Source organism: Pelobates fuscus, chromosome 2 (assembly GCF_036172605.1).
Source record: "Pelobates fuscus isolate aPelFus1 chromosome 2, aPelFus1.pri, whole genome shotgun sequence".
Classification (NCBI taxonomy): domain Eukaryota; kingdom Metazoa; phylum Chordata; class Amphibia; order Anura; family Pelobatidae; genus Pelobates; species Pelobates fuscus.
Window position 1 is genome coordinate 151,651,169 of NC_086318.1, and position 25,850 is coordinate 151,677,018.

The following is a 25,850-nucleotide window of genomic DNA, read 5'->3' on the forward strand; positions in this document are numbered from 1 at the left end:
TTTATAAAGTCTTTCCACATCAAAATATATTCTTTGTAACACCACATGTATTCTGAAAAAAACACTACCTCCTTCCACCAACGCAGGTGGAGGTTGGCATACGAAGCGACACAAGCCATCCCCATCGCAATCCCCTTTACCTGGTGCTATAAATACTATTTAAAATGAATTTGTAGCGGAGAGCCGATCTTGCACAGCTATTCTCCACTAGAGATTCCAGTGAGGCTCAGGAACAAGGTGATGTTAAGTCCATAGGCAAGGTTTCCAGCAGGTAAAGTAATACAGCAGTATCCCCATCGCAATCCCAATAACTGGACGACACACAGTTTCAGGAGTAGACTGACAAGCTTTATTCCACAGTTCCTTATAAAGCCCTCTCCCATGCAAGGGAGGAGGTTCTAACACTTAAGACATTATCCAATCTCTAAGTAGTAACCTCCCACAGATCTCCTCCCCTCCTCTAGCATCATAATCCCCTTATTGTGTACACAGTTTTCCCCGAGTTTTGGATGTACCCTAAATACTTGGGGTACATCCACAAATCCAACATCCCCAGATAGCTCTATTCTGGGGGACCAACATACTTAAAAATTAGCCCATTCGGATGAATGGTTCGTGAGGTATGGGGTTCCAAAGATTTGACCGACCGCATGGGTAAAGTATCCGAAAACAGTTCCATGCATTTTGGCCCTGCGGTCGGTCACAAACAAGGGAATGAAAACAGGCGAATTGCCTGTGTTATAGAGCCTGGAGAGGGTTTGAATGAATTCCCTTGTTTATGGGGCTCTTTCTACCGAACGGCGGGTCATTCGGTAGTTTCCATACGAATTTCTGGAAGTATGGAGGTCTCAGCGGTGTTTGCCTAGTCAAGTGTCCGATTTTAGTTCCAGACACTCGACGGCAAAACACCGCTGTTCGGTAGTTTAAGATGGCCGCCGCCACGTGTTTGTTTCCCGAATGGCGGCCACCCAGAGGACAAAGACCACACTGCACTGATTGCCAATTACCTGTTTGCAACATTGTTGCAAACGGTAATTGGAGGCACACTCATTCCTGGGTGGTCTGGTTGTTCGGTAGTTTCATTCCCTTGTTTTATTTGAATGATTCTACCGAACAACTAGAGGAATACAATTCTTTACATACATTTAACTGTCATTATACCCGGATACCATGCTTTCTATACATGTACATACACATTAAACCAGCCATATGACCAAATACACTTATTCTCATACATGTCGTGGGACAGCCCGGTACCAATCCGCTACAGAATTAGTTCTGCATACGCGTTTCAAAGTTGTTAACATTAAATGAGGATACCCGCAACTTAACCCTGAAGGGAAGTGTATGGCTTAGCTGGAGATTATACTCCAGCTTAGGCATACAAATTCATATGAGCAATAGGTGGCTGTGATGCTCAAATGGCCTGCCCCTGAATCTGCCAACAGTGCCTGTCCCTGAGTCCACCCACAAAGATGAAGTGTGTGTGTGTATGTGTAGTGCGTAGGGTTGCCACCTGGCCGGTATTTGACCAGCACAGCCGGTATTTCAGGCCACCTGGCCCATGCCAGTATTGCAAACATACCGGCAATACAAATGCTGGTATTTTGCACTGTGATTTTAGAATAGATTGTGACACCGGCGCCGGCCAATAGGTGGCGCTGTGTGGAGAGAGGCCGGGATAGGAAGTTACATATCCCTGCCTCTACTCACTTAATCTGTGGGGGGAGCAGCTCAGAGTGCACCCAGCAGGTACCAGCATCCGGAGATAACCTACAGAACAGGTAAGTGGGGGTGGATGAGGGGGGGAGGGGTTCACATGTGGGATGACATGCTCCTCTCAGTAAAAAAAATCATCCTAGTCCAGTAACATATAAACTTCACATGTTTTGGGTTCAAAGGCTGCTTTTGGCCAATCAGAACTGTAGAGCACTTATTTAAACTCAAATTTACTTTTCCTCATTGCCCTGTCGTGGTTTCCCTAGTGGTTGTCCAAGAGTGTATTCCTGAGCGTTTATTTCTGGTTTTTGACTTTGGCTTTGACTTCCCTGTATTCTGGTATCCCTGACTTCTGGCTTTCCCTTATCGTTGTGTCCCATTCTGTGCCCCCCGACCCCGGCAAGTATTCTGACTATTCTTTGGTACGTTACATCCAGCCATTCTAAGGCCCAGTAAGACGTTACCTTTTAGTCTTAGGTGTGATGCAATTCTACGTGCTGGATCAATCAGTAATCCTGACAATGATGAGAGAAGAAAATCTGACACACTCAAATACAAATGTCCTGATTTTAAACCTGCAGTTTTATGATTAGTTTCAAAAACTGGCATGTTAAATCTTTTGCAGGACTGGATCCTTGATGTTGTTGAGTAAAGGGGGGGGGGGGGGGGAGGGCTGCTTGCTGTGTGTGTATGTTTAGCTAGGTGTGTGTATTCAGCAGTCTGTGTGTGTATGTATTCAACAGTCTATCTGCATGCGTATTCAGCAGTGTTCGTGTGCATGCACTCAGCACTCCGTGTGTATGTATTTAGCACTGTGTGTATGAGTATGTAATAAATAGGAAAGTATTAGCGCTATTTGAGTAGTGTATATTTAATAATTTCTATATATCAGATCTAAGTAGCTGCTATATCACCGTGATTATCTTTTAAACAAAAGTGGTAAGAAATAGAAAGGAGTACCGGTGAAGCGCTTATGTGTAAAATGAAATAGATATGGAGAGATCCAAATACAAGTATACCTTTAAACAATAATATTTTCTTTTTGCGTTGTCAACAATTTCGTATTAACCTTTAAACAAAACACAAAGAGATATACAACATAGTGCAAACTATATTTTGAAAAGAAAAGGATTTTTTTGATAAATGGCAAGTTTCAACTCACACTTTTCTGAGTTATTTAATCTAGCTCAGATTCTTGCGCCTTAGGGTCAGTTTAGGCGACCCTCTCCCTTCTTTGTATTTCTGTGATCCAATCCTATATAGGTATAGAAGGGGGTATATAGTGCAGTATTGTCTGTGCTATAAGTAGCATATATAAAATAGTGAATTTTGTACTCACAAACCCAGAACCGGTATTTAGGCTCACTTCAATGCGTATATGTGGTTAAGGACCACATTCCTCCTTTATATCAGCAGGAAAAAAAAAAGCCATAAGTGTATAAGAGTAAATTATTTATTGACTATATTAAAATGTATTCAGCAGTAGTAAAAAAAAATCTTTAAAAAAATATAACATCACACTTATTCGGCTAGAAGTCCAAAAAAGTCTCTGTGCTCACTTTTCCTCCAGAACGCGTTTCGCCAAAGGGGTTCTTCAGCTGGAAAAATCTGTGTTTCTGGCTTGCTATGGAGACTTGGCGTTACTTGCGGAGCTCAAACTAAGAAGGTTATGGTGGGGGAACAAAGTGATTGAAAACCCCTTTTACCTGAAGTCAGTGGATAGTCAATTTGCCTGCTGTGGGAATCTTTAGACTGATTAATTGTGGTTAAATTAGCTCTGCAGTTTGCCTGCCTTGGAATTCTTTAGACTGTTTAACTGTGGGTAAATTAGCTTAGCAACTAGAATGGAACATTGTGTAAGCTCTGCCCAATGCCAACATTTGCCAGAGATCAGGCTCCCCATATGAGAAAGTAGTCCTTTACTTTTTCTTATGCATAAAAAAAAAAAAAAACCTAAGGTGAATTTAAAAATGAATACATGCATTTATAAATAAATAAAAACAAGGAGCAATAGGCCAAAAACGTGCCACTTTAAATTTAAAAAATGTCACTTTTTCTTTAATTCATCTAAATAGTTTCCAAACAGACTATAGCCTTCTTTCTTTAAAACACGGAGTCTACATTATAGTACAGTTATGCATGTGCACTCAGTGACCCTTCGGTTATCTTTAAAAATTCTGTACCATGAACTCATGATAATTGAGTTTAGACGCCGCTGCACTCAATGACCCACTAAAACCAGGAATGTTACATGGATGGACTAAATGACCCAAGGTGGTGTATAAACTCTTTAACCTGATAGATCATCCTTAATCTGGGGAATGCTCTTTGCCTGTCCTGGTATTTAATTCCACCTCTCTTGGGATAGGCATGATAAGGTACTTGTAGTGTTTTACTCAAGGGCAGAATGTTAGACGTTGGATGACTTGAATCTAGGTCATTCATACAGCTGAGAGGCTAAATGAGCAACATTAAGTGGGACAGATTGGCAGTTTGGAGATGACCGTATCTATGGCCCCCAAGACCGTTCAACCATATAATAATCCAAATAAACCGTGTAAATTGCATGGACTAATACAAAGCATTCATGTCCACTGTAATATGTGAGTATCTCTGCATTCTTTACATATTTTAAGACGTTTCTAAATCAGCAGATTAAGCAGTAGACAATTTAATTGCTTATTATGTGTCATATTTCATATATAGATTTTATTTTGTTAAATCGTGGCATTTAAAAATTAAAACTTATGGTACTAAGAGATTTCTTAGATGGCAGTTATTAGCGTCTGCTTGTGGGGTTACCTACATGATTATTGGAATCATTCGAATGTCTTATATAGTTTTGAGTTCATACTCTGATCATGAGGGTTTGTAAATGAAATTTAAAACTAAACTTGTATTAGTGTTCCACTAACTAGATATAGTGAGAAAATAAAGAGAAGCTGGTATTGACGAGTAGTGTGAGGGGGAATTAAGTGGAGCAAGTTCAAAGATTGAAGGTTTAAAAAAAATAAATGGTGAGAAAACAGAGGAGAAAACTGTAACTTTGCTAATTTAAATGCTTTTAACAGAGACCAGACCAAACGTTTTTGGAATTGTACCAAAGTTGTGGTACAAAGCAGATGTGGTTTCATGTTTAAAAAGCAGATTCAAATATCAGACTGGTGAGCTTGTCATTTATGGTGAAGAAATGATGTGAAGCATTTTTAATAAATAAATAGTTAATATCATTTGTAGAAGTATTTTGTTTTCTTTTTTCCTTTTGCCTTGGCAAATTACGGTAACTTGCTTTCATTCTGTAAGGAAGTCTGCATTTGTACACAGACAATCCGCGATTCGGATGAAATTTGGCTGATTCATTAGTTTATTCGAATAATGAACCACTGAATGACCAAACCAAACAAGTCCAGATTCACATGGTGGATGCAATGTTTTAATGTGATTTGGTCATTCTTTGATTTAAAAAAAAAAATAGCCTATATATTGTAGTAAATGTGAATAACACAAATTTCCGTCACACCAGAATGAATGTCTGTTAGCAATATAGTTTATGTGAAACACCACACAATACATAAATAATTGACAGGTGGCAACAATATATCAAACTAAAATCTCCTAAACCAATGGGACATGTTGGACTTCCATGCACAGAGCATTAAGTAACTTCCCTGAGCTAGACCCTACAATGCAGGCCAGGTTCATCTCATTGGCTGACAGCATCACTTCAATGGTTTCTCCAAGAACCATAAAGTGGTCATAGTACCTGGAGTCTGTATGTGCAGTGTTTCTCTATGAAACTTTCAGAATTTAACCTCTCTGCTGCCGTGTTGTGACTCCATCTCAGCAGCATTTTTAGGAGACCATTAGCAAGGCCAGAAACACAAATTTGACATTTCTCATCAGCAGGCACAGTCAATGGTGGTGTGTGCTGCTTTTGTTCTCCACTCAGCTCATCCTACCTGTACATCTTTCCTCTAGAACTCTGGGAAGTGACATCAAGAGGGGGGGGGGGGGGGGGGTAGGGGGTAGGAGGTGGGGGGGGGGGAGGATGTTGCAAGATAGGAAGGGTTACTCTAACCAAAATATGTGTTTTCTTAAACCACTGTTTTTAGGTTGGAGTAACCCTTGAGTGCTCTCTCTCTGCCAATGAGCTTGCTTAGCCTCGCACTGCAAGGCTTCAAAGCTTCAGGAGAGGAGGTGACCAGCACCGAGATAAGTTAGAGAAACACTGTAGGTACACTGTAGGATTGGTGGTGCCAGGCAGGGCTGCCACCAGAAATTTGGGGGCCCCTAACTGAGCTCAGGGTCTGGGCCCCTGGGGGCCCGCCTCCAAAACCGCCCCACAGAGACCGCCTCCAAATCCCGCCCACAGGAATAAACACACAGACACAAACACATTCACTGATACAAAAGGACACAGATACACACACACACACTGATACATACTAACAGACACACATACTGATACGCATATAGGCATACATACTGACACACAAATACTGAGACATACACACATATACAGACACAGGCGTACATAGTGACAGACACATACTAACAGATACAGACACACATGCATAAGGACATACAGACACAGACACATTCATAATGACATACAGAAAGACATTCATACTGACATACACACATTCATACTGACATGCAGACATACATACACTGACATTCATACACACATAATGACATGCATACAGATAGACATACATGCATACATACATACAGACATACATTCATACTGGCATACATACATTCTTACAGACACTGACATCCATACATACACACATTCATAATGACATGCAGACATACATACACTGACATTCATACACACATAATGACATGCATACAGATAGACAGACATACATACAGATATACATACAGACATACATAGTTACATACATACATTCATACTGGCATACATACATCCATACAGACACTGGCATCCATACATACACACATTCATAATGACATACAGGCATACATACACTGACATTCATACATACACACATTCATAATGACATACAGACATACATACACTGACATTCATACATACACACATTCATAATGACACACAGACATACATACACTGAAATTCATACACACACATAATGACATGCATACATATAGACATACATGCATACAGACAGACATACACACATTCATAATGACATGCATACATACATACACTGACATTCATACACATAATGACATGCATACAGATAGACATACATGCATACAGACATACATTCATACAGACAGACATACACACAGACACACAGACAGACATACGCAGACATACATACACACAGACATACATAGACACAGACAGACACACATACAGACAGACACACATACAGACATACACACATACAGACAGACAGACAGAAAGACATACACACAGACAGACATACAGACATACACACAGACAGACACACAAACAGACATACATACACACAAACAGACATACATACACACAATTAGACAGACAGACAGACATACGCACACAGACATACTGGCTCGCCAGTGGTTTCACATCCTCCTTACAATGGGGAGGCAGAAGGGATCATTCATGGCACCATAAGTACTTCAGCGAGCTGTAGTAGTCATGGTGCTGTTTTGTCATTAAAGGAACACTATAGTCACCTAAATTACTTTAGCTAAATAAAGCAGTTTTAGTGTATAGATCATTCCCCTGCAATTTCACTGCTCAATTCACTGCCATTTAGGAGTTAAATCACTTTGTTTCTGTTTATTCAGCCCTAGCAACACCTCCCCTGGCTATGATTGACAGAGCCTGCATGAAAAAAAAACTGGTTTCACTTTCAAACAGATGTAATTTACCTTAAATAATTGTATCTCAATCTCTAAATTTAACTTTAATCACATAGAGGAGGCTCTTGCAGGGTCTAGCAAGCTATTAACATAGCAGGGGATAAGAACATCTTAATTAAACAAAACTTGCAATAAAGAAAGCCTAAATAGGGCTCTCTTTACAGGAAGTGTTTATGGAAGGCTGTGCAAGTCACATGCAGGGAGGTGTGACTAGGGTTCATAAACAAAGGGAGTTAACTCCTAAATGGCAGAGGATTGAGCAGTGAGGCTGCAGGGACATGTTCTATACACCAAAACTGCTTCATTAAGCTAAAGTTGTTCAGGTGACTATAGTGTCCCTTTAACCTTTTTTGACATGAGGGCCAAATGCCATATCTGTAAATAGATTGATGGCAACCTTCGGCACTCCAGATGTTGTGGACTACATCTTCCATAATGCTATTACTTTGATAATGTTGTACCAATGTAAATGGAGATGTAGTCCACAACATCTGGAGTGCTAAAGGTTGCTTACCCCTGGTCTATATAATAAAAAAAAAAAACTTTTCTAAATGTTGATTATTCAACTGCGTATTAGATAACTTCCTACCTTGTTATCGTTATGTGGGATTGCCATATTTAAGGATTCCAAATAAAGTAGCTATTGAAACAGCTCCCTAATTTGCTATTTTTGCATTTGTCAATTCCACATAAGGATTCCAGTTTAGAGAGTTATCTACTAAACAACTGAAAGTTAAAAATAAAAGTCATTTTTATTTTGAACTTTCAGCTGGAGGCACCAAGCTTCCAGGGTTGCAGAAGATAAATGCCAGTTCTAAGGTACATCAGTCAGCAGGAACTCTTGTTCTGGGCTGGGTAATGATGTAGGTGGAGGTGGAGTTACACCTCGGGCAGCAATATGAAATAAAGTACAGTGTTACATGTGAAACGCTGCAAATACAGGGTCTTTGCACTATGACCACTTCAAGCACTGAAGTACCCAGGATGCTTAGATAACCAATTAAATACAGATTACCAACACTTGTTAATTCATTGGACACAAACACAACTTAAAGGAAACTGTCATTTTTTTTTAGATTTAATATGACAAGTTACACGATAGATATATAATTATGCAGTGTATGTAGTCTATGTTTGTCGTAAATAGGAGTTTTTGTGTATGTATGCAGAGCATAGGGGCTGTAGTGTGTGGTTGGGAGGAATAGGGACTGTTGTATGAGTGTTGGGGTAGATGGGCTGATGTGTGTGTGTTGATGGGGAGATAGCAGCTGTAGTGCGGGGATAGGGGCTGTGGAGGGATAGAATCCTTCAATGTAAATGGCTCATACAGGCTCACAGATAAACACTCAAGGACACACAGAAAAACACTCACAAATGCACACATACATTTAAAGTGACACTGACATGTACGCAGACACACATTCACAGATACACATACAGACTCACACTGACAGACAAGCACTCAGTCATACATTACTCATAAGGGAACACATCCCTACACAGATGGGGCAAACTGGGCAGATGCACCAAGCCCAGTTACACCTGGGGGCCCAAAGCAGCTGCCCTGTGGGCCCTGCTGCCCGCAAAATATATTTACCTACACCATGGGCCCACCAATGCTGCGGTTGCACCAGGGGCCCACACACTAACTTAGGGCCACTCGGTGAGCAATGGTCAGCAGGGGTCCTGTCGGGCGCTGTGGCCTTTTAACAGTGCCACCGGGCCCCTTGCTTAATGTCAACCAGATGAGAGGAAGTGACAGCCATGAGTCACTTCCTTCCAGAGAGAGTGTAGCCGCGCGGGAGGGAGTAGGGGGCCGTCAGGAGGCTCTCACTCCCTCAGCCTGCCACTGGACCCCAGGAAAGCCACCTTCTTGTACCCAAAAGGTACACACCTGTGACGGAACGTTGGCACTCCGACTGAGTACCTCCGCCAATCAATGCGCCTAGTGCTCGCTGAGGACTCCAAGCACTCCAACCGACATCAGCACTGCAGACCCCACTTCCAGCGATACAGCTGCGCCGGGGTCTCGCTGTCTCCACCCACCCTGGATCCACGACCAGGATCCAGCTCCCAGTGGGTGAACCTCTCCTAAATCCAGAGAGCGTAGCAGGAACAAATCAAGCAATTGCAAGAGCTTACTCTGGGGAGTAAGTGATTATAGCAATCCCCAGAGTGTAGGTATCCCTTCCCCCAAACATGAGCCAAGGCTTCAAGAAAGGTTCAAGATGATCTGATTTTAATGACCACACACTGGCTTTTATGCAAGTCCCCATGCTAGGGGACATCCCACAGGGTGGGACACAGTACAACCAATCAGAGACAATACAAACAAAACACTCCCACAGTGACAGCACAATCCCTCCTCTCTATCCTGGAGATAATTGGGAAGTAATCAAATTATCTCCCAGGACAGAGGCAAGACTCCATTAACCACATGGTTACAAAAAGACATAAAATTTCACAATGTTACAATTACTACATAAAACATATACATGCAACATATCCCCATATAGCTTAGATCTGAGTGCACATTATTATTGAATGGCGCTCAGATCACATACATACAATTCAATTGCCATGGAGCCAAAGTCTTTTCCATAGTCTTGTTACACGAATAGGTTCCATGGCATAGCTATCTGGGGTAGCACTACTCACATAGTGAAAGTCAGAAATATGCAGAAATACACAATTAAACCTTTCTGCAGGGGAAAATACAGCTATCATCACAGGGGCCATAGTCGGAAGGCAGGAGGCTATCCAGTAGTCCCCTCCAGGCACAAGTGGCAAAGAGCACTTCGTCACAACACCTAACAGTATATATCTGTGTACCTCAAATCCAGGGCCTTCTGTAGAATGTGTTCAAGCTATATGTAGCAGACTCAATCCCTTTTGTTCGGATGTCAGTACCCCCTTGTTCATTTCCTGAATGGATGGTGTGTGGTTCCCCCTTTCATACCTCCCCGAACACTGACCACCCCTATTTATTAAGCGCAAATTAACACATTAACTCAAGTGCTTTCTGTGGGTGGCCGCCATTCATATAACTGAACGCATGTGTTCCAGTGAATGGCAGCCATTTTGTCTTCAAACACAGGCTGCGGGACATGGTTGTCGACCGTCTGTAAGTATTTTCGGCAACACAGGCAACGATTGTACCGCTGCCCGTTCAACATCCCGACCAACTAGGCGAACAACATTAAGGAGATAGGAACTACCGACTGGGGAGAGCGTTCGTCAGTGTTCGCACAGGAACCACGGAAAGGAGACCGGTCGTTGTGCTCAATTCTCTGGAATTGTTTTGGGCCATCACCTCGTGGCCGGCCGGTCAGAACTTTACCCGAATGGCGATTTTGTTCTACCAAACGGATCTAATCGCTATTTGAATATGTTGTGGGGTTCCTGTAAAATATGAATATGTTTTTGGAGTGTTTTCTGTATGTTTTCTGTATTTTCCTGTAACTGAGATATAATTGAGTTACTCAGTTTTGACTCAGTTATCTCTCAGACAACGGGTCGCCTGGGAGGGGATTAGGTATATTTTGTATGGAGGCCCCATACTGGGGTTCTGTGCATAAAAGGCTGTGCTTGGGCTGAATAAATCGGTTGTACTCCCAGTTGTGTCGTCCAGTTACTGGGGAGGGATGAAGCTTTTCACCTTCCAGTGCCTTGTTCCTGTCTTCACGGCACGGCCGGATTAACATAGGGGCTGATGGAGCTGCAGCTCCAGGCCTAGGCCCATGGAATAGGCCCATTGGTAAAACACACTTATCTTAGGGTTGCCAGGTATTTATCATGCATTTCTTATGGTTGCCAGGTATTTCTTAGAAGTATTTCTCAGGTATTTGAGGTTGCCTAGCCAGTGCCGGTATTGCAGTAATACCGGTAATACAAATGTCTGTCTCAGTATAAACAGAGATTATTCTGCAATACCAGCGCTGGCCAGTAGGGGTCGCTGTTTGTGTGGAGAGAGGCAGGGATAAGAAGTTACAGCATCTCCCTTCCTGCCTCTCTCTACTCACTGATCCGCGGGGGAGCTTCTCTGCACAGAGAGTCCAGACAGCAGTTTCGAGCCTGAGAGACATGGGCACTGTAAGAGACTTGAGGACACTGAGACATTGGGACACTGGGAGACATAGGGACACTGGGGAACATGGGGACCCTGAGACACTAGGGACACAGTGGCCCCATGTCTCCCAGTAGCCCCTAGTCTCTCAGTGCCCCCATGTCTCTCATTGCCCCAATGTCTCCCAGCCAGTGTCCCTAGTGTCTACCAGTGTCCCTGGTGTGTTTCAGAGTACCCATGTCTCCCAGTGTGCCTGGTGTCTCTCAGTGTCCCTAGGGTCTGTGTCCCTAGTCTCTCAGTGTCAACATGACACTTGGACGTAAAAACCCAAGGGCAGAGTACAGAATATTTGATAGAGTCCTAACCTCAACATCTGAGGAAAGGGATTTAGGGGTGATTATTTCTGATGACTTAAAGGTAGGTAGACAATGTAATAGAGCAGTGTCACGGCTAACTATGTGGTCCAGCACGCAGAAACTATGTAAATATATACATAAGTAAGAAAAGGAAAATAACAGGATAGAGCGTAAACCGGACCTTAGAATGGCCGGACTAATACGCTAGAGACAGAGAATGGTCAAAGGGAAAGCCGAGGTCAAGGAAGCCAGAAAATACTCAATACCGATAAAACAAGCCAAGTCAGGGAAACCAGAGATCAGAATAATCAGGGAAACGCCAAGGATCAGGATACCAGGAAATCAGAAACACGGAAATAGCACTCTTGGGAAACCAGGAAACTGAAACCACGACAGGGCAAAGTTCTGGGAAAAGCTAGGGGTTTAAATACCCCTCTCTAGGCTATGATTGGTCAGAGGGCGACCTCTGACCCCAAAACGTGCGTGTGCGTTGACGTCGTGACGTCACGCACACGTTGGTATAACTCTCGGGGGCGGGGCTATCCATAGACGCGACCACGTGGTCGGCGCCATATTGGATTCGGGCGTGATGCCCGGAAGAAGTGAGTGCGCGGTTCCCGGCTCGCCGACGAGCAGGTAAGCTCGTGTAGTCGGTACGGTTGTGCAGGTCGGGCACGGCCGTGAGGCTCGGCGGGCTGGTGACCGCAACAGTACCCCCCACTCGTAGACCGCGCACCGGGCGGGAAGGACCCGGCTTAAGAGGAAAGCGGTTGTGAAACGACCGGATAAGATGGGGCGCATGGACCCGGTCAGCAGGAACCCAACAACGTTCCTCGGGGCCATAACCCTTCCAGTCAACGAGATAGGACAAGACACCTCTGGATAACTTGGAGTCCATGATAGAACGGACTTCATATTCTTCTTGATCACCCACTACCAAGGGCGGAGGAGGAGTGGATAACTTGGTGTAGCGATTGCAAGTAAGGGGCTTGAGCAGAGACACATGGAAAGTATTTGCAATTCTCATATGAGCCGGTAGTGCCAAAGAATAGGTCACTGGATTAATACGTTGGGTAACTCGAAAGGGACCTATGTATCGAGGGGCAAATTTCATGGACGGGACCTTGAGCTTGATATGTTTTGTGGAGAGCCACACCCTGTCACCTGGAAGATAGACAGGATTAGCGCCCCGTTTTTTGTCAGCTTGGACCTTTGCTCGTAATGAGGCTTTTTGCAGAGCTGAATGGACGGAATCCCAGGTATCATAAATCGATTCTAAACGGGTGTTCAAAGCAGGAATTTCCGTGTCTGAGAATTCAGAAGGAAAAACAGCGGGGTGAAAACCCTGATTTACAAAGAATGGACTATGATTAGAAGATTCATGAGTGGCGTTGTTCCTGGCGAACTCAGCCATGGGTAAGAGTTCATACCAGTTAGACTGATTGGCATTTATAAAGCAACGTAAATAGGCTTCTAAAGACTGATTCGCCCTCTCTGCTGCTCCATTTGTTTGAGGGTGATACGCTGATGAAAAGGAGAGTTCGATGCCCAATTGTTTACAGAAGGAACGCCAGAACCTAGAGACAAAATGGGTGCCTCTGTCAGATGCTATGTTTTTGGGTACACCGTGCAACCGAAAGATTTCTCTCAAGAATATTTGAACTAGATCTTGAGCAGATGGTAATTTTTTAAGTGGGACAAAATGTGCCATCTTCGTGAATCTATCAATAACCATAAGGACTGTATTAAACCCGTTTGAACTGGGTAGATCCACAATGAAATCCTTGGCCAAGTGGGTCCATGGAGCACTAGGTATGGGCAGTGGTTGTAACAGTCCAGGAGGTGACCTAGGAGGAACTTTAGAAACGGCACATATTTGACATGCCCCAACATAATCTTTGATATCGTTTCTAAGAGCAGGCCACCAAAACCTCCTGGAGATGGCAGAGAGACTTTTATGGACTCCAGGATGGCCCGCTGTGAGGTTGTCATGGAACATATCTAATACCTTTTTTTGAAACTGAGGTGACACATACAGTTTGTCCGGAGGTTTTCCCACAGGTGCCTGAGTTTGATCTGCTATTATGGCACAGAAGAGTGGAGAAGACACTTCGGAAACTGTAGTGGCAATGAGGCATTCAGGAGGTATAATAGGATATATCACCTGTTCCGGAACTTCATCTGTCTCAAACTGCCTAGAAAGTGCATCTGCCTTGGTGTTTTTAGTACCAGGCCTGTACGTAATTACGAAATTGAATCGGGAGAGGAACAATGACCACCTAGCCTGACGAGAGGACAATCTCTTAGCGTCCCCAATATAAGCCAAATTCTTATGATCAGTAAAGATCAAAAGTGGCTCTTTGGAACCTTCCAAGAGATGCCGCCATTCCTTAAGGGCAAGTACAATGGCCAAAAGTTCCCTATTCTCTATGTCATAATTCTTCTCTGCAGGTGTGAGTTTGCGAGAGTAAAATCCACAGGGATGTAAAGGCATATCAGGACTTTCTCTTTGAGACAGAATGGCTCCAACTCCTGTTTCTGACGCATCCACCTCTAGGATAAATGATTTGGTTGGATCAGGATGGGTCAGGACAGGTGCTGAGGAAAATAAAGATTTTAACCGTTCAAATGCCTCTCTTGCTTCTTTGGGCCAAGATATACAATTTGCTCCTTTGTTGGTTAAATTTGTTATAGGGGCAATCACGGAGGAAAATCCCTTTATGAATTTGCGGTAGTAATTCGCAAACCCTATAAAGCGTTGAGTAGCTGTAACCCCTTAGTGACCAGGCCATTTTTCAATTGTATTACCGTTAAGGACCAGGGCTCTTTTTACATTTCTGCAGTGGTTGTGTTTAGATGTAATTTGCCTCTTACACATTTACTGTACCCATACATATTATATACCATTTTTCTCGCTATTAAATGTTCATTCTAAAGATACCATCATTTTCATCATATCATATAATGTACTAGAATAAAAAAAGTAAAATATGATAAAAAAACAAACAAAAAAAAACACAGCTGGCCATCATGCACCCATGTCCCAGTTGGAACATGTCTGAAGCCGACCAATGTAATTCACCTCAGTCAAACTGTATGTTTTTGAAAAGTACACACCCTAGGGCATTTCACATGGTGGCATTTGAACACTTTACATGCACTAATTCTACCACCAGTCTCTGTCAAACGTTTTTGTGGTGTTATTTTTCACTCACACATTCTACTTTGTGCATAGATTCTAAGCTCCTGTTAGGTGTTACTGCCAAAGGACACCACAATATGTACTTGGCATCATCTCCCGAGTACAGCGATAACACTCATGCATACGTTTGTCGGGTTCACTGGGGGGGTGCAAAGCAAAATGTCTGATATGCGTTTTTCAAATTTTATATATCTTGTTTGCCTATCTTGTTTTGAGGGCCTTATCAGATATCCCAATGTATTTTCTTGCCATGAGCGTGCATATATTTGAAAAGTTTACACCCCACAGTAGTTGAAGAACGTGTGTGGAGGTAACTGTTCAATCCTCAATTTTACACACGCACACCGCTATTTGACTGTGATTTAGGAGAGCCCGCTGTTGGTTATTGCAAGAACACACCCCGGGTTGTTTTCTGCGAGGCCTCCTAAGGACACCCATGCCCCCCCCCCCATGCATAGGTCTGCCAGGATTTGGGGAAGGTACGGTAACAATTGAATGACTTGCCATTTGAGTTGAAATTGAGAGTATGTCTTCTGATAGGCCTATCTTTAGCTTGGGGCTTAACACATACCCCAGTTTTATATATCGCCACAAAAGGGTACATACTTGAAACGTAGACACCCCGAGGTATTGCATGTATGTGGAGTGCTTTGATGCAACTTTTTTTTTAGCCAGAAAAAAGATAAAACAAGTTGAAGAACGTGTGTGGAGGTAACTGTTCAATCCTCAATTTTACACACGCACACCGCTATTTGACTGTGATTTAGGAGAGCCCGCTGTTGGTTATTGCAAGAACACACCCCGGGTTGTTTTCTGCGAGGCCTCCTAAGGACACCCATGCCCCCCCATGCATAGGTCTGCCAGGATTTGGGGAAGGTACGGTAACAATTGAATGACTTGCCATTTGAGTTGAAATTGAGAGTATGTCTTCTGATAGGCCTATCTTTAGCTTGGGGCTTAACACATACCCCAGTTTTATATATCGCCACAAAAGGGTACATACTTGAAACGTAGACACCCCGAGGTATTGCATGTATGTGGAGTGCTTTGATGCAACTTTTTTTTTAGCCAGAAAAAAGATAAAACAAGTTGAAGAGGGGGGGCGGGGCCTGACAGCCAAGATGGCCGGTTGAGTTTTCTGAGGGCTCCTGATCTGGCGGATGCAAACACGCTACTACAGAACGATACACTGGCACCAGCAGCCCGGGAGGCCCGAAAGCTGAAACAGAATCAAGCGGAGATCAGGGGGATACCTCTCCTGACCCGATACAACAAGCGACTACTGCAGCCGGCCATGCGGCCTACCACGGAGCGGAGCCTAAAGTCTGGGGGAGGCGGCCGATCCCCTGACATGGGACACGCTCATATCCGAGAGCCCACTATAGCCCTGCTGCCCCCCCCCTTGGACCGGTGGGGGTTATCCCGGTCCTCGCCAGGGACGACTATCCCCACAATTCAGCATGTAACCAAACGGACCCGAGGTGCCCCTGAAACTGCTGCCGCAGTAGCACCCACAAAACCTAGGGCGAGCACAGGGAACCCAAGCCCAGATCACACTATCTACGCCGCAAGGCTGGACGCAATTTTCCAGGCATTCTGGGACGAGCTGGAGCGGCGCATGCAGCGGAGTGCCACACTAAAACACAGCACCCGCTTATTACCGCACCCACGTGGAACCCACAAAATGGCCGCCGCGAGCCGACCTCAGCACCCGGAGGGCTTGAGACACCGACCAACCCCGCGCGTTAAACAGCGGGCTCATACATCCAACCGGAGCAGCAAACTAACCCCCGGGCGGACAACTCGACGTAACCAAGCGCATACCCGAGCCGTGGGCCACCGCGGAAAACTACGCTCACCCTCACGCCGACCCGGCAAAGACCCACTAGCGGCGGCATGGAGGCGGGATCCGCCGTGGAACAAGCCCAAACCCGACAAGCTGCAGAACGACCAAACGCTGGGCGTCAAACTGCACTGCCTATCATCTGGACCCCAAAGCTTGGCATGCCCCAGTGTGGGCAGAGAATGTGCCCTACCGATGCAAGGTATAGGGTGACTGTGGACTATAATAAGGGTGCACCGGGGGCATCCATCAGCCTTACTCGGCTTGGTGCGAAAGAACTGCCTTACTACCCCTGGATGCCTCCAGTTTTGATTGCACAAACTAGATGCATAGGTTATCTCTCTCTGTACAGAGCCTCAGAATAAAACGCAATGCAAGCTCCAACTTTGCCCAATATGCATACTAGCTTGATACCTACCCATAGCTGTCTAGATAGGCGCTTTGATAAAACAGTATTAAGAAATGTGTGCTAGCTTTATCGACTTGGCTTACCACATTGCATGCCGCAAATGTAAAATTCATGTAACAGTTTAGTTATTCTGATATGCTCTTGTCTGTCTAATAGGATGACTAGAAAAGCCCCTATGTGAGAATACTTCACCTTTACCTTAGTTAAACAAAAGCCAACTCCCAACAGGCACATTGCTGAAACACTAGCCCAGAGGCTAACTTAACCTTGTGTTAACTGCACCAACCACTCAGTAATGCTTGCCTATTCGCTTACCTACCTAATCATCTATTTTACGCACTGACAGGCTTAGCTATAGTGGATATTGCCGCAAGCATGAGCAGCCCAGTCTTGTCACTAAAACTTCCTCTGGGTCTAGCTGGTTACGTAAAGAATAAAGCAAATGTTAGCATATTGAGTTGAATTTTTAAGCGGTCTTATACTTTGTACGCTAGAGCTCGATGAGCGCCCAGGTTACATGCATGGAAAGATAGCATAGTTTAAGACTACACAAGCATGCTTACCTTATCATTTCTCACCATGTCTGAGTTTGTATAGCAACGTATCTCTTTTCTAATCGCTAATCTAGACATGTTTATGTTTAACCTACATTTATCTCTACCTAACATTTTAAAATTGTGCAAAGTTTATACATGCCATACTTTGTAACGTTATGTATGTTATTGTCTAACTTGACCATGCTGTCGTGGCATTGCAAGTGCTCATGTTAATGCTTTGATGCACAGAAAAATAAAGAATTTAAAAAAAAAAAAAAAAAAAAAAAAAAACAAGTTGAAGAACGTGTGTGGAGGTAACTGTTCAATCCTCAATTTTACACACGCACACCGCTATTTGACTGTGATTTAGGAGAGCCCGCTGTTGGTTATTGCAAGAACACACCCCGGGTTGTTTTCTGCGAGGCCTCCTAAGGACACCCATGCCCCCCCCATGCATAGGTCTGCCAGGATTTGGGGAAGGTACGGTAACAATTGAATGACTTGCCATTTGAGTTGAAATTGAGAGTATGTCTTCTGATAGGCCTATCTTTAGCTTGGGGCTTAACACATACCCCAGTTTTATATATCGCCACAAAAGGGTACATACTTGAAACGTAGACACCCCGAGGTATTGCATGTATGTGGAGTGCTTTGATGCAACTTTTTTTTTAGCCAGAAAAAAGATAAAACAAGTTGAAGAACGTGTGTGGAGGTAACTGTTCAATCCTCAATTTTACACATGCACACCGCTATTTGACTGTGATTTAGGAGAGCCCGCTGTTGGTTATTGCAAGAACACACCCCGGGTTGTTTTCTGCGAGGCCTCCTAAGGACACCCATGCCCCCCCCATGCATAGGTCTGCCAGGATTTGGGGAAGGTACGGTAACAATTGAATGACTTGCCATTTGAGTTGAAATTGAGAGTATGTCTTCTGATAGGCCTATCTTTAGCTTGGGGCTTAACACATACCCCAGTTTTATATATCGCCACAAAAGGGTACATACTTGAAACGTAGACACCCCGAGGTATTGCATGTATGTGGAGTGCTTTGATGCAACTTTTTTTTTAGCCAGAAAAAAGATAAAACAAGTTGAAGAACGTGTGTGGAGGTAACTGTTCAATCCTCAATTTTACACACGCACACCGCTATTTGACTGTGATTTAGGAGAGCCCGCTGTTGGTTATTGCAAGAACACACCCCGGGTTGTTTTCTGCGAGGCCTCCTAAGGACACCCATGCCCCCCCCCCCATGCATAGGTCTGCCAGGATTTGGGGAAGGTACGGTAACAATTGAATGACTTGCCATTTGAGTTGAAATTGAGAGTATGTCTTCTGATAGGCCTATCTTTAGCTTGGGGCTTAACACATACCCCAGTTTTATATATCGCCACAAAAGGGTACATACTTGAAACGTAGACACCCCGAGGTATTGCATGTATGTGGAGTGCTTTGATGCAACTTTTTTTTTAGCCAGAAAAAAGATAAAACAAGTTGAAGAACGTGTGTGGAGGTAACTGTTCAATCCTCAATTTTACACACGCACACCGCTATTTGACTGTGATTTAGGAGAGCCCGCTGTTGGTTATTGCAAGAACACACCCCGGGTTGTTTTCTGCGAGGCCTCCTAAGGACACCCATGCCCCCCCCCATGCATAGGTCTGCCAGGATTTGGGGAAGGTACGGTAACAATTGAATGACTTGCCATTTGAGTTGAAATTGAGAGTATGTCTTCTGATAGGCCTATCTTTAGCTTGGGGCTTAACACATACCCCAGTTTTATATATCGCCACAAAAGGGTACATACTTGAAATGTAGACACCCCGAGGTATTGCATGTATGTGGAGTGCTTTGATGCAACTTTTTTTTTAGCCAGAAAAAAGATAAAACAAGTTGAAGAACGTGTGTGGAGGTAACTGTTCAATCCTCAATTTTACACACGCACACCGCTATTTGACTGTGATTTAGGAGAGCCCGCTGTTGGTTATTGCAAGAACACACCCCGGGTTGTTTTCTGCGAGGCCTCCTAAGGACACCCATGCCCCCCCCATGCATAGGTCTGCCAGGATTTGGGGAAGGTACGGTAACAATTGAATGACTTGCCATTTGAGTTGAAATTGAGAGTATGTCTTCTGATAGGCCTATCTTTAGCTTGGGGCTTAACACATACCCCAGTTTTATATATCGCCACAAAAGGGTACATACTTGAAACGTAGACACCCCGAGGTATTGCATGTATGTGGAGTGCTTTGATGCAACTTTTTTTTTAGCCAGAAAAAAGATAAAACAAGTTGAAGAACGTGTGTGGAGGTAACTGTTCAATCCTCAATCTTACACACGCACACCGCTATTTGACTGTGATTTAGGAGAGCCCGCTGTTGGTTATTGCAAGAACACACCCCGGGTTGTTTTCTGCGAGGCCTCCTAAGGACACCCATGCCCCCCCCATGCATAGGTCTGCCAGGATTTGGGGAAGGTACGGTAACAATTGAATGACTTGCCATTTGAGTTGAAATTGAGAGTATGTCTTCTGATAGGCCTATCTTTAGCTTGGGGCTTAACACATACCCCAGTTTTATATATCGCCACAAAAGGGTACATACTTGAAACGTAGACACCCCGAGGTATTGCATGTATGTGGAGTGCTTTGATGCAACTTTTTTTTTAGCCAGAAAAAAGATAAAACAAGTTGAAGAACGTGTGTGGAGGTAACTGTTCAATCCTCAATTTTACACACGCACACCGCTATTTGACTGTGATTTAGGAGAGCCCGCTGTTGGTTATTGCAAGAACACACCCCGGGTTGTTTTCTGCGAGGCCTCCTAAGGACACCCATGCCCCCCCATGCATAGGTCTGCCAGGATTTGGGGAAGGTACGGTAACAATTGAATGACTTGCCATTTGAGTTGAAATTGAGAGTATGTCTTCTGATAGGCCTATCTTTAGCTTGGGGCTTATCACATACCCCAGTTTTATATATCGCCACAAAAGGGTACATACTTGAAACGTAGACACGCACACCGCTTTTTGACTGTGGAACACACCCCGGGTTTATCACGATTCCGGGAACCTAACACGCTAACAGACACACACACACACACACACAGAAAAGGTGCCGTACCGGACCTTAGAGTGGCCGGGCTAAGCCCACACAGAATAGTCAGGAGACAAGCCGAGTCAGGGGAACCAGAAAACAGAATAACGAGAAACAAGCCGAGGTCAAAGGGTAGGAGAAAGTCACAAAGTCAGTTTAACAAGCCAGAGAGTACGTAACCACAAATCACAAGTTCAGAATCAATACTATACAGCAAAGACCACAACAGGGCAGGGAGGAACAGGAAAGGTGAGTATAAATACCCTAGGTTAAATTCTGATTGGATAACTTCCAATCAGAATTAACAATCACATGTGGGAGATATCTAAGCCTCCCACTGTGATTGTGGTACTGTTGCTTTAACGCCGGGTCACTCACGTGACCCCGGCGTTTGCATAAATCAACGACCTTTCAGCGTGCAGCGTTATACATGCTGCCGCTGGGAGGCGTGACGGATGCGAGCGGCGGAGAGGAGACGCCGCTCGCCGACAGGTAGGAGGACCCCTTACAGGGTTGTTTTCTGCGAGGCCTCCTAAGGACACCCATGCCCCCCATGCACGGGGTAAATGTAACAACCCCCCCAAAGAAAAAGACACCCAAAAAAAAAAATAACTGAACGGCAAAAAATAAATTAAAAATGGGCCAGCGTGTGGTATCGTTTGAAACAGTCTCCAATGCAGAGTCCAGGCTGCCCAGGGCAATCAGGACAGTAATATACACTGTCTTTTCTCTGCCCCCTCTTAGAACAGACCCTGCATCTTTTTTGGGGACTCTGTTTTGCCGCAGTAGGGGGGATTTTAAAAATAAAATGTGTAGCCCCAACTCTGCTCTCTCCCATCACCGCCCGGGGAGCAGGTGCATCACGGTACAAAATCCCCGAAATGATCTGGAGCTGAAACTGTAAAAATCTCAGTTGCGTCCCGGGGTTTGCTTTTTTGAACAACAAGAAAGCGTTGTGGGTTGCAATCTGCATTAGGTAGATTGCAACCTTTTTGTACCAGGCCCTTGTCTTTCGTATAACTAGGTAGGGCTGCAGCAGCTGATCTGCCAGATCAACCCCACCCATATGACGGTTATAGGCCTTGATGCACACTGGCTTCCTCGTTCTCTCAGCTCTGCCACGTACAGGGACCTCCACAGTCCCCTCAGTGTGGATGGTGGTAAGAAGGTACACATCCTTCTTGTCTCTGTACTTAACTGCCAACAGCTCCTCTTGGCGCAGAGCTGAGGTCTCCCCCCTCCGTAGCCGGGTGCGTGCAAGTTGTCCTGGGAAACCTGTGCTGTTCTTTTTAATTGTGCCGCAAGCTACTGTATCAAAACAGTACAGTAGCTTGAACAAAGGGACACTTGTATAAAAATTGTCAGTATACAAGTGGTACCCTTTGTTCATCAGGGGGAATATCAGGTCCCAGACAATCTTGCCACTGGTTCCCATATGTTCTGGGCAACCTGGAGGGTCAAGGTGGCTATCCTTTCCCTCGTACACCCGGAAGGCCTGAGTATACCCAGTCTCGCTATCACAGAGCTTATACATCTTTACACCATACCTAGAGCGCTTGGAAGGAACATACTGCTTGAATCCCAGCCTTCCCTTATACTTCATCAGGGATTCATCCACGCATATATTCCTTCCAGGTGTATAAGCCTCTGCAAACCTGGCAGCAAAGTGGGTAATCAGGGGGCGGATTTTATACAGCCTGTCAAACTGGGGATGCTCCCTAGGGGGACACAGGCTGTTGTCGCTGAAGTGCATGAAATGCAGAATCATTTCATACCTCTTCCTCGACATACATTGGGAGTAAATGGGGGTAGAGCAGATGGGGCTACTGCTCCAGTAGGAGCGGATGGAGGGCTTCTTTAGGATGCCCATCAGCATAGTCAATGCCCAGAATCTTTTAAATTCTGGCACATCGATGGGGGCCCATTGCTGCTTTGCCAAAAAAGAGTCCGGTTTTGTAGCTCGGAATTGATGGGCATATAAATTAGTTTGGGCGACAATGTTCCCCAATACATCATCGCCCAGAAACACCTCCATAAACTGCTGAGGGCTAAATCCTGTGACATCCAAATTAATGCCAGGATTTGCAGTAAAGGATGGGATGTCTGGCCTCTGGTTATGAGGCACTACCCACTCCTCAGCAGTTCTGCCAGCTGGAGCAGCACGTCTCCTTCTGGCAGGGGGACTAGCAGGCACAGATACAACATCACCAGATACATCACTAGCAGTAGACACTGTATCGAGTGATGACGTATCTGAGCACCTGGCAGGGTCAAAATCAGGGTCAGAGTCTGACATAGACGCGTCAGACTCTAGCGCAAGGGTGGCATATGACTGCTCAGCGCGGGTTGTCTTCCGTGACCCGTGTGCCATGATCACAATTGCTTTACTTAGTGACCTGTCACAAAAAAAATAAATAATAACCCCTGAAAAAATGAACAGACAGCAAAATAAGTGATGCTGTGCAAGAGCCTGTGATCTGTATAGTGATCACTGGCAGGGCAGGGGTTAATCGTTCTGAAAAGAGCTTTTGGGTCTCAAAAAAGATCACAAAAAAAATGAACCCCTAAAAAAAAAAAGGCACAAACAGCAGAAAAGATCTGCTGTGCAAGAGCCAGTGATTATAGTGATCACTGGCAAGACAGGGGTTAATGGCTCTGAAAAGGGCCTTTGGGTCTCAAGATTTTACAAATCCCTACCTATAAATACCTAAATCTCTCTAGCTAAACCACAGATCTCTCTCTCTCTCACACTAAAACACAAGTGAAGAGAGGGAGGCAGATCCACACTAATCAGAGAAATGGGGAACACACTTGGGATGAAATATCTAATGGGGCAAGCTGTGATTGTATGACTCCAGCCTGCCCCTTATGATGCGGCATGCTAGGGACGCCCCCAGAAGCCCCATGATTCACTGCCTTTCGAAAAAAAAAAAGGGGGGGGGAGTTAATATTGATCATTTTCTTTATTTTATATTTATTTTTTTATATATATTATTTTATATGCACGGAGTGCCAGGACCCCTCAAGGCACTCATCACATGCAGTACATCACTGCTATACTATCAGAGCTTCCAGAGCTCAAAATAGGTGCAGACGTACCAGGTACGTCCAAGGTCATTATGGACTGTTTTCTGCCAGACGTACCTGATACGTCCGCAGTCGGGAAGGGGTTAAGGCCCTTGGGTAATGGCCACTGTAAGACTGCCTCCAGTTTGCGGGGATCCATCTGGAAACCAGACGGAGATATAACGTATCCAAGGAATTGTATCTCCGTTTGGTCAAACTGGCATTTCTCCAGTTTACAGTAAAGGCCGTTCTGTAACAGGGTTTTCAGTACAATTCTCACATGTTCGTGATGTGTCTCTAGGTCTGGGGAATAGATGAGAATGTCGTCCAAGTACACTAGAACGAACATGTGAAGGTACTCTTAGGACATCGTTAATAAAATCCTGGAATACCGCTGGAGCGTTACATAATCCAAACGGCATAACCAGGTATTCGTAATGTCCCATTCTGGTGTTAAATGCGGTCATCCATTCGTGACCGTCCTTAATTCTGACTAGATTGTAAGCACTTCGGAGATCGAGCTTGGTAAAGACTCGAGCTCCTTTCAATCTGTCAAACAGCTCTGATATAAGGGGAATAGGGTAGGCATTTTTTATGGTAATCCTATTCAAACCCCTATAATCGATACAGGGGCGTAGGTCTCCTTCTTTGTTAGAGACAAAGAAGAACCCAGCCCCGGCTGGCAGGGGCGGGCTGGGGCGGGGGGCAAGGAGGCAATTGCCCCCCAGGCCGCCCGAAATTCTTTTAGGACCGGCCGCGGCGGGCCGGCCCTTTAAATGCTGCAGCCGCCGAGCGCTCTGTAAAGAGCGCTCAGACGGCTGCAGCTGCTTTTCCCTCCCTCTTACCCCCTCCCCTGTAGGTGGCCGAGCTGCACTCCGGTCCGCGGTCCCGGCCGGAGTGATGGGAAGGTGCACACTGAGTGTGCACCTTCCTGTCAGTCCGGCCGGGTACAGGAAACAGAAACTCCTGTTCCGCGCGGAGTTTCTGTTTCCTGTACCCGGCCGGACTGACAGGAAGTTGCACACTGAGCACCTTCCTATCACTTCGGCCGGGACCGCGGACCGGAGTGCAGCTCGGCCACCTACAGGGGAGGGGGTAAGAGGGAGGGGAGGGGGTAAGAAGAAGGGGAGGGGAAGGGGTAAGAAGAAGGGGAGGGGAGGGGGTAAGAAGAAGGGGAGGGGGGGGTAAGAAGAAGGGGAGGGGGGTAAGAAGAAGGGGAGGGGGGGTAAGAAGAAGGGGAGGGGGGTAAGAAGAAGGGGAGGGGGGGTAAGAAGAAGGGGAGGGGGGGGGTAAGAAGAAGGGGGGAGGGGGGTAAGAAGAAGGGGGGGTAAGAAGAAGGGGAGGGGGGGTAAGAAGAAGGGGAGGGGGGGTAAGAAGAAGGGGAGGGGGGGTAAGAAGAAGGGGAGGGGGGGTAAGAAGAAGGGGAGGGGGTAAGAAGAAGGGGAGGGGGGGTAAGAAGAAGGGGAGGGGGGGTAAGAAGAAGGGGAGGGGGGGTAAGAAGAAGGGGAGGGGAGGGGGTAAGAAGAAGGGGAGGGGAGGGGGTAAGAAGAAGGGGAGGGGGGGTAAGAAGAAGGGGAGGGGGGGTAAGAAGAAGGGGGGAGGGGGGTAAGAAGAAGGGGGGGTAAGAAGAAGGGGGGGTTGGGGGGTAAAAAGAAGGGGGGAGGGGAGAGAGTAAAAAGAGGGGAGGGGAGAGAGTAAAAAGAGGGGAGGGGGAGAGTAA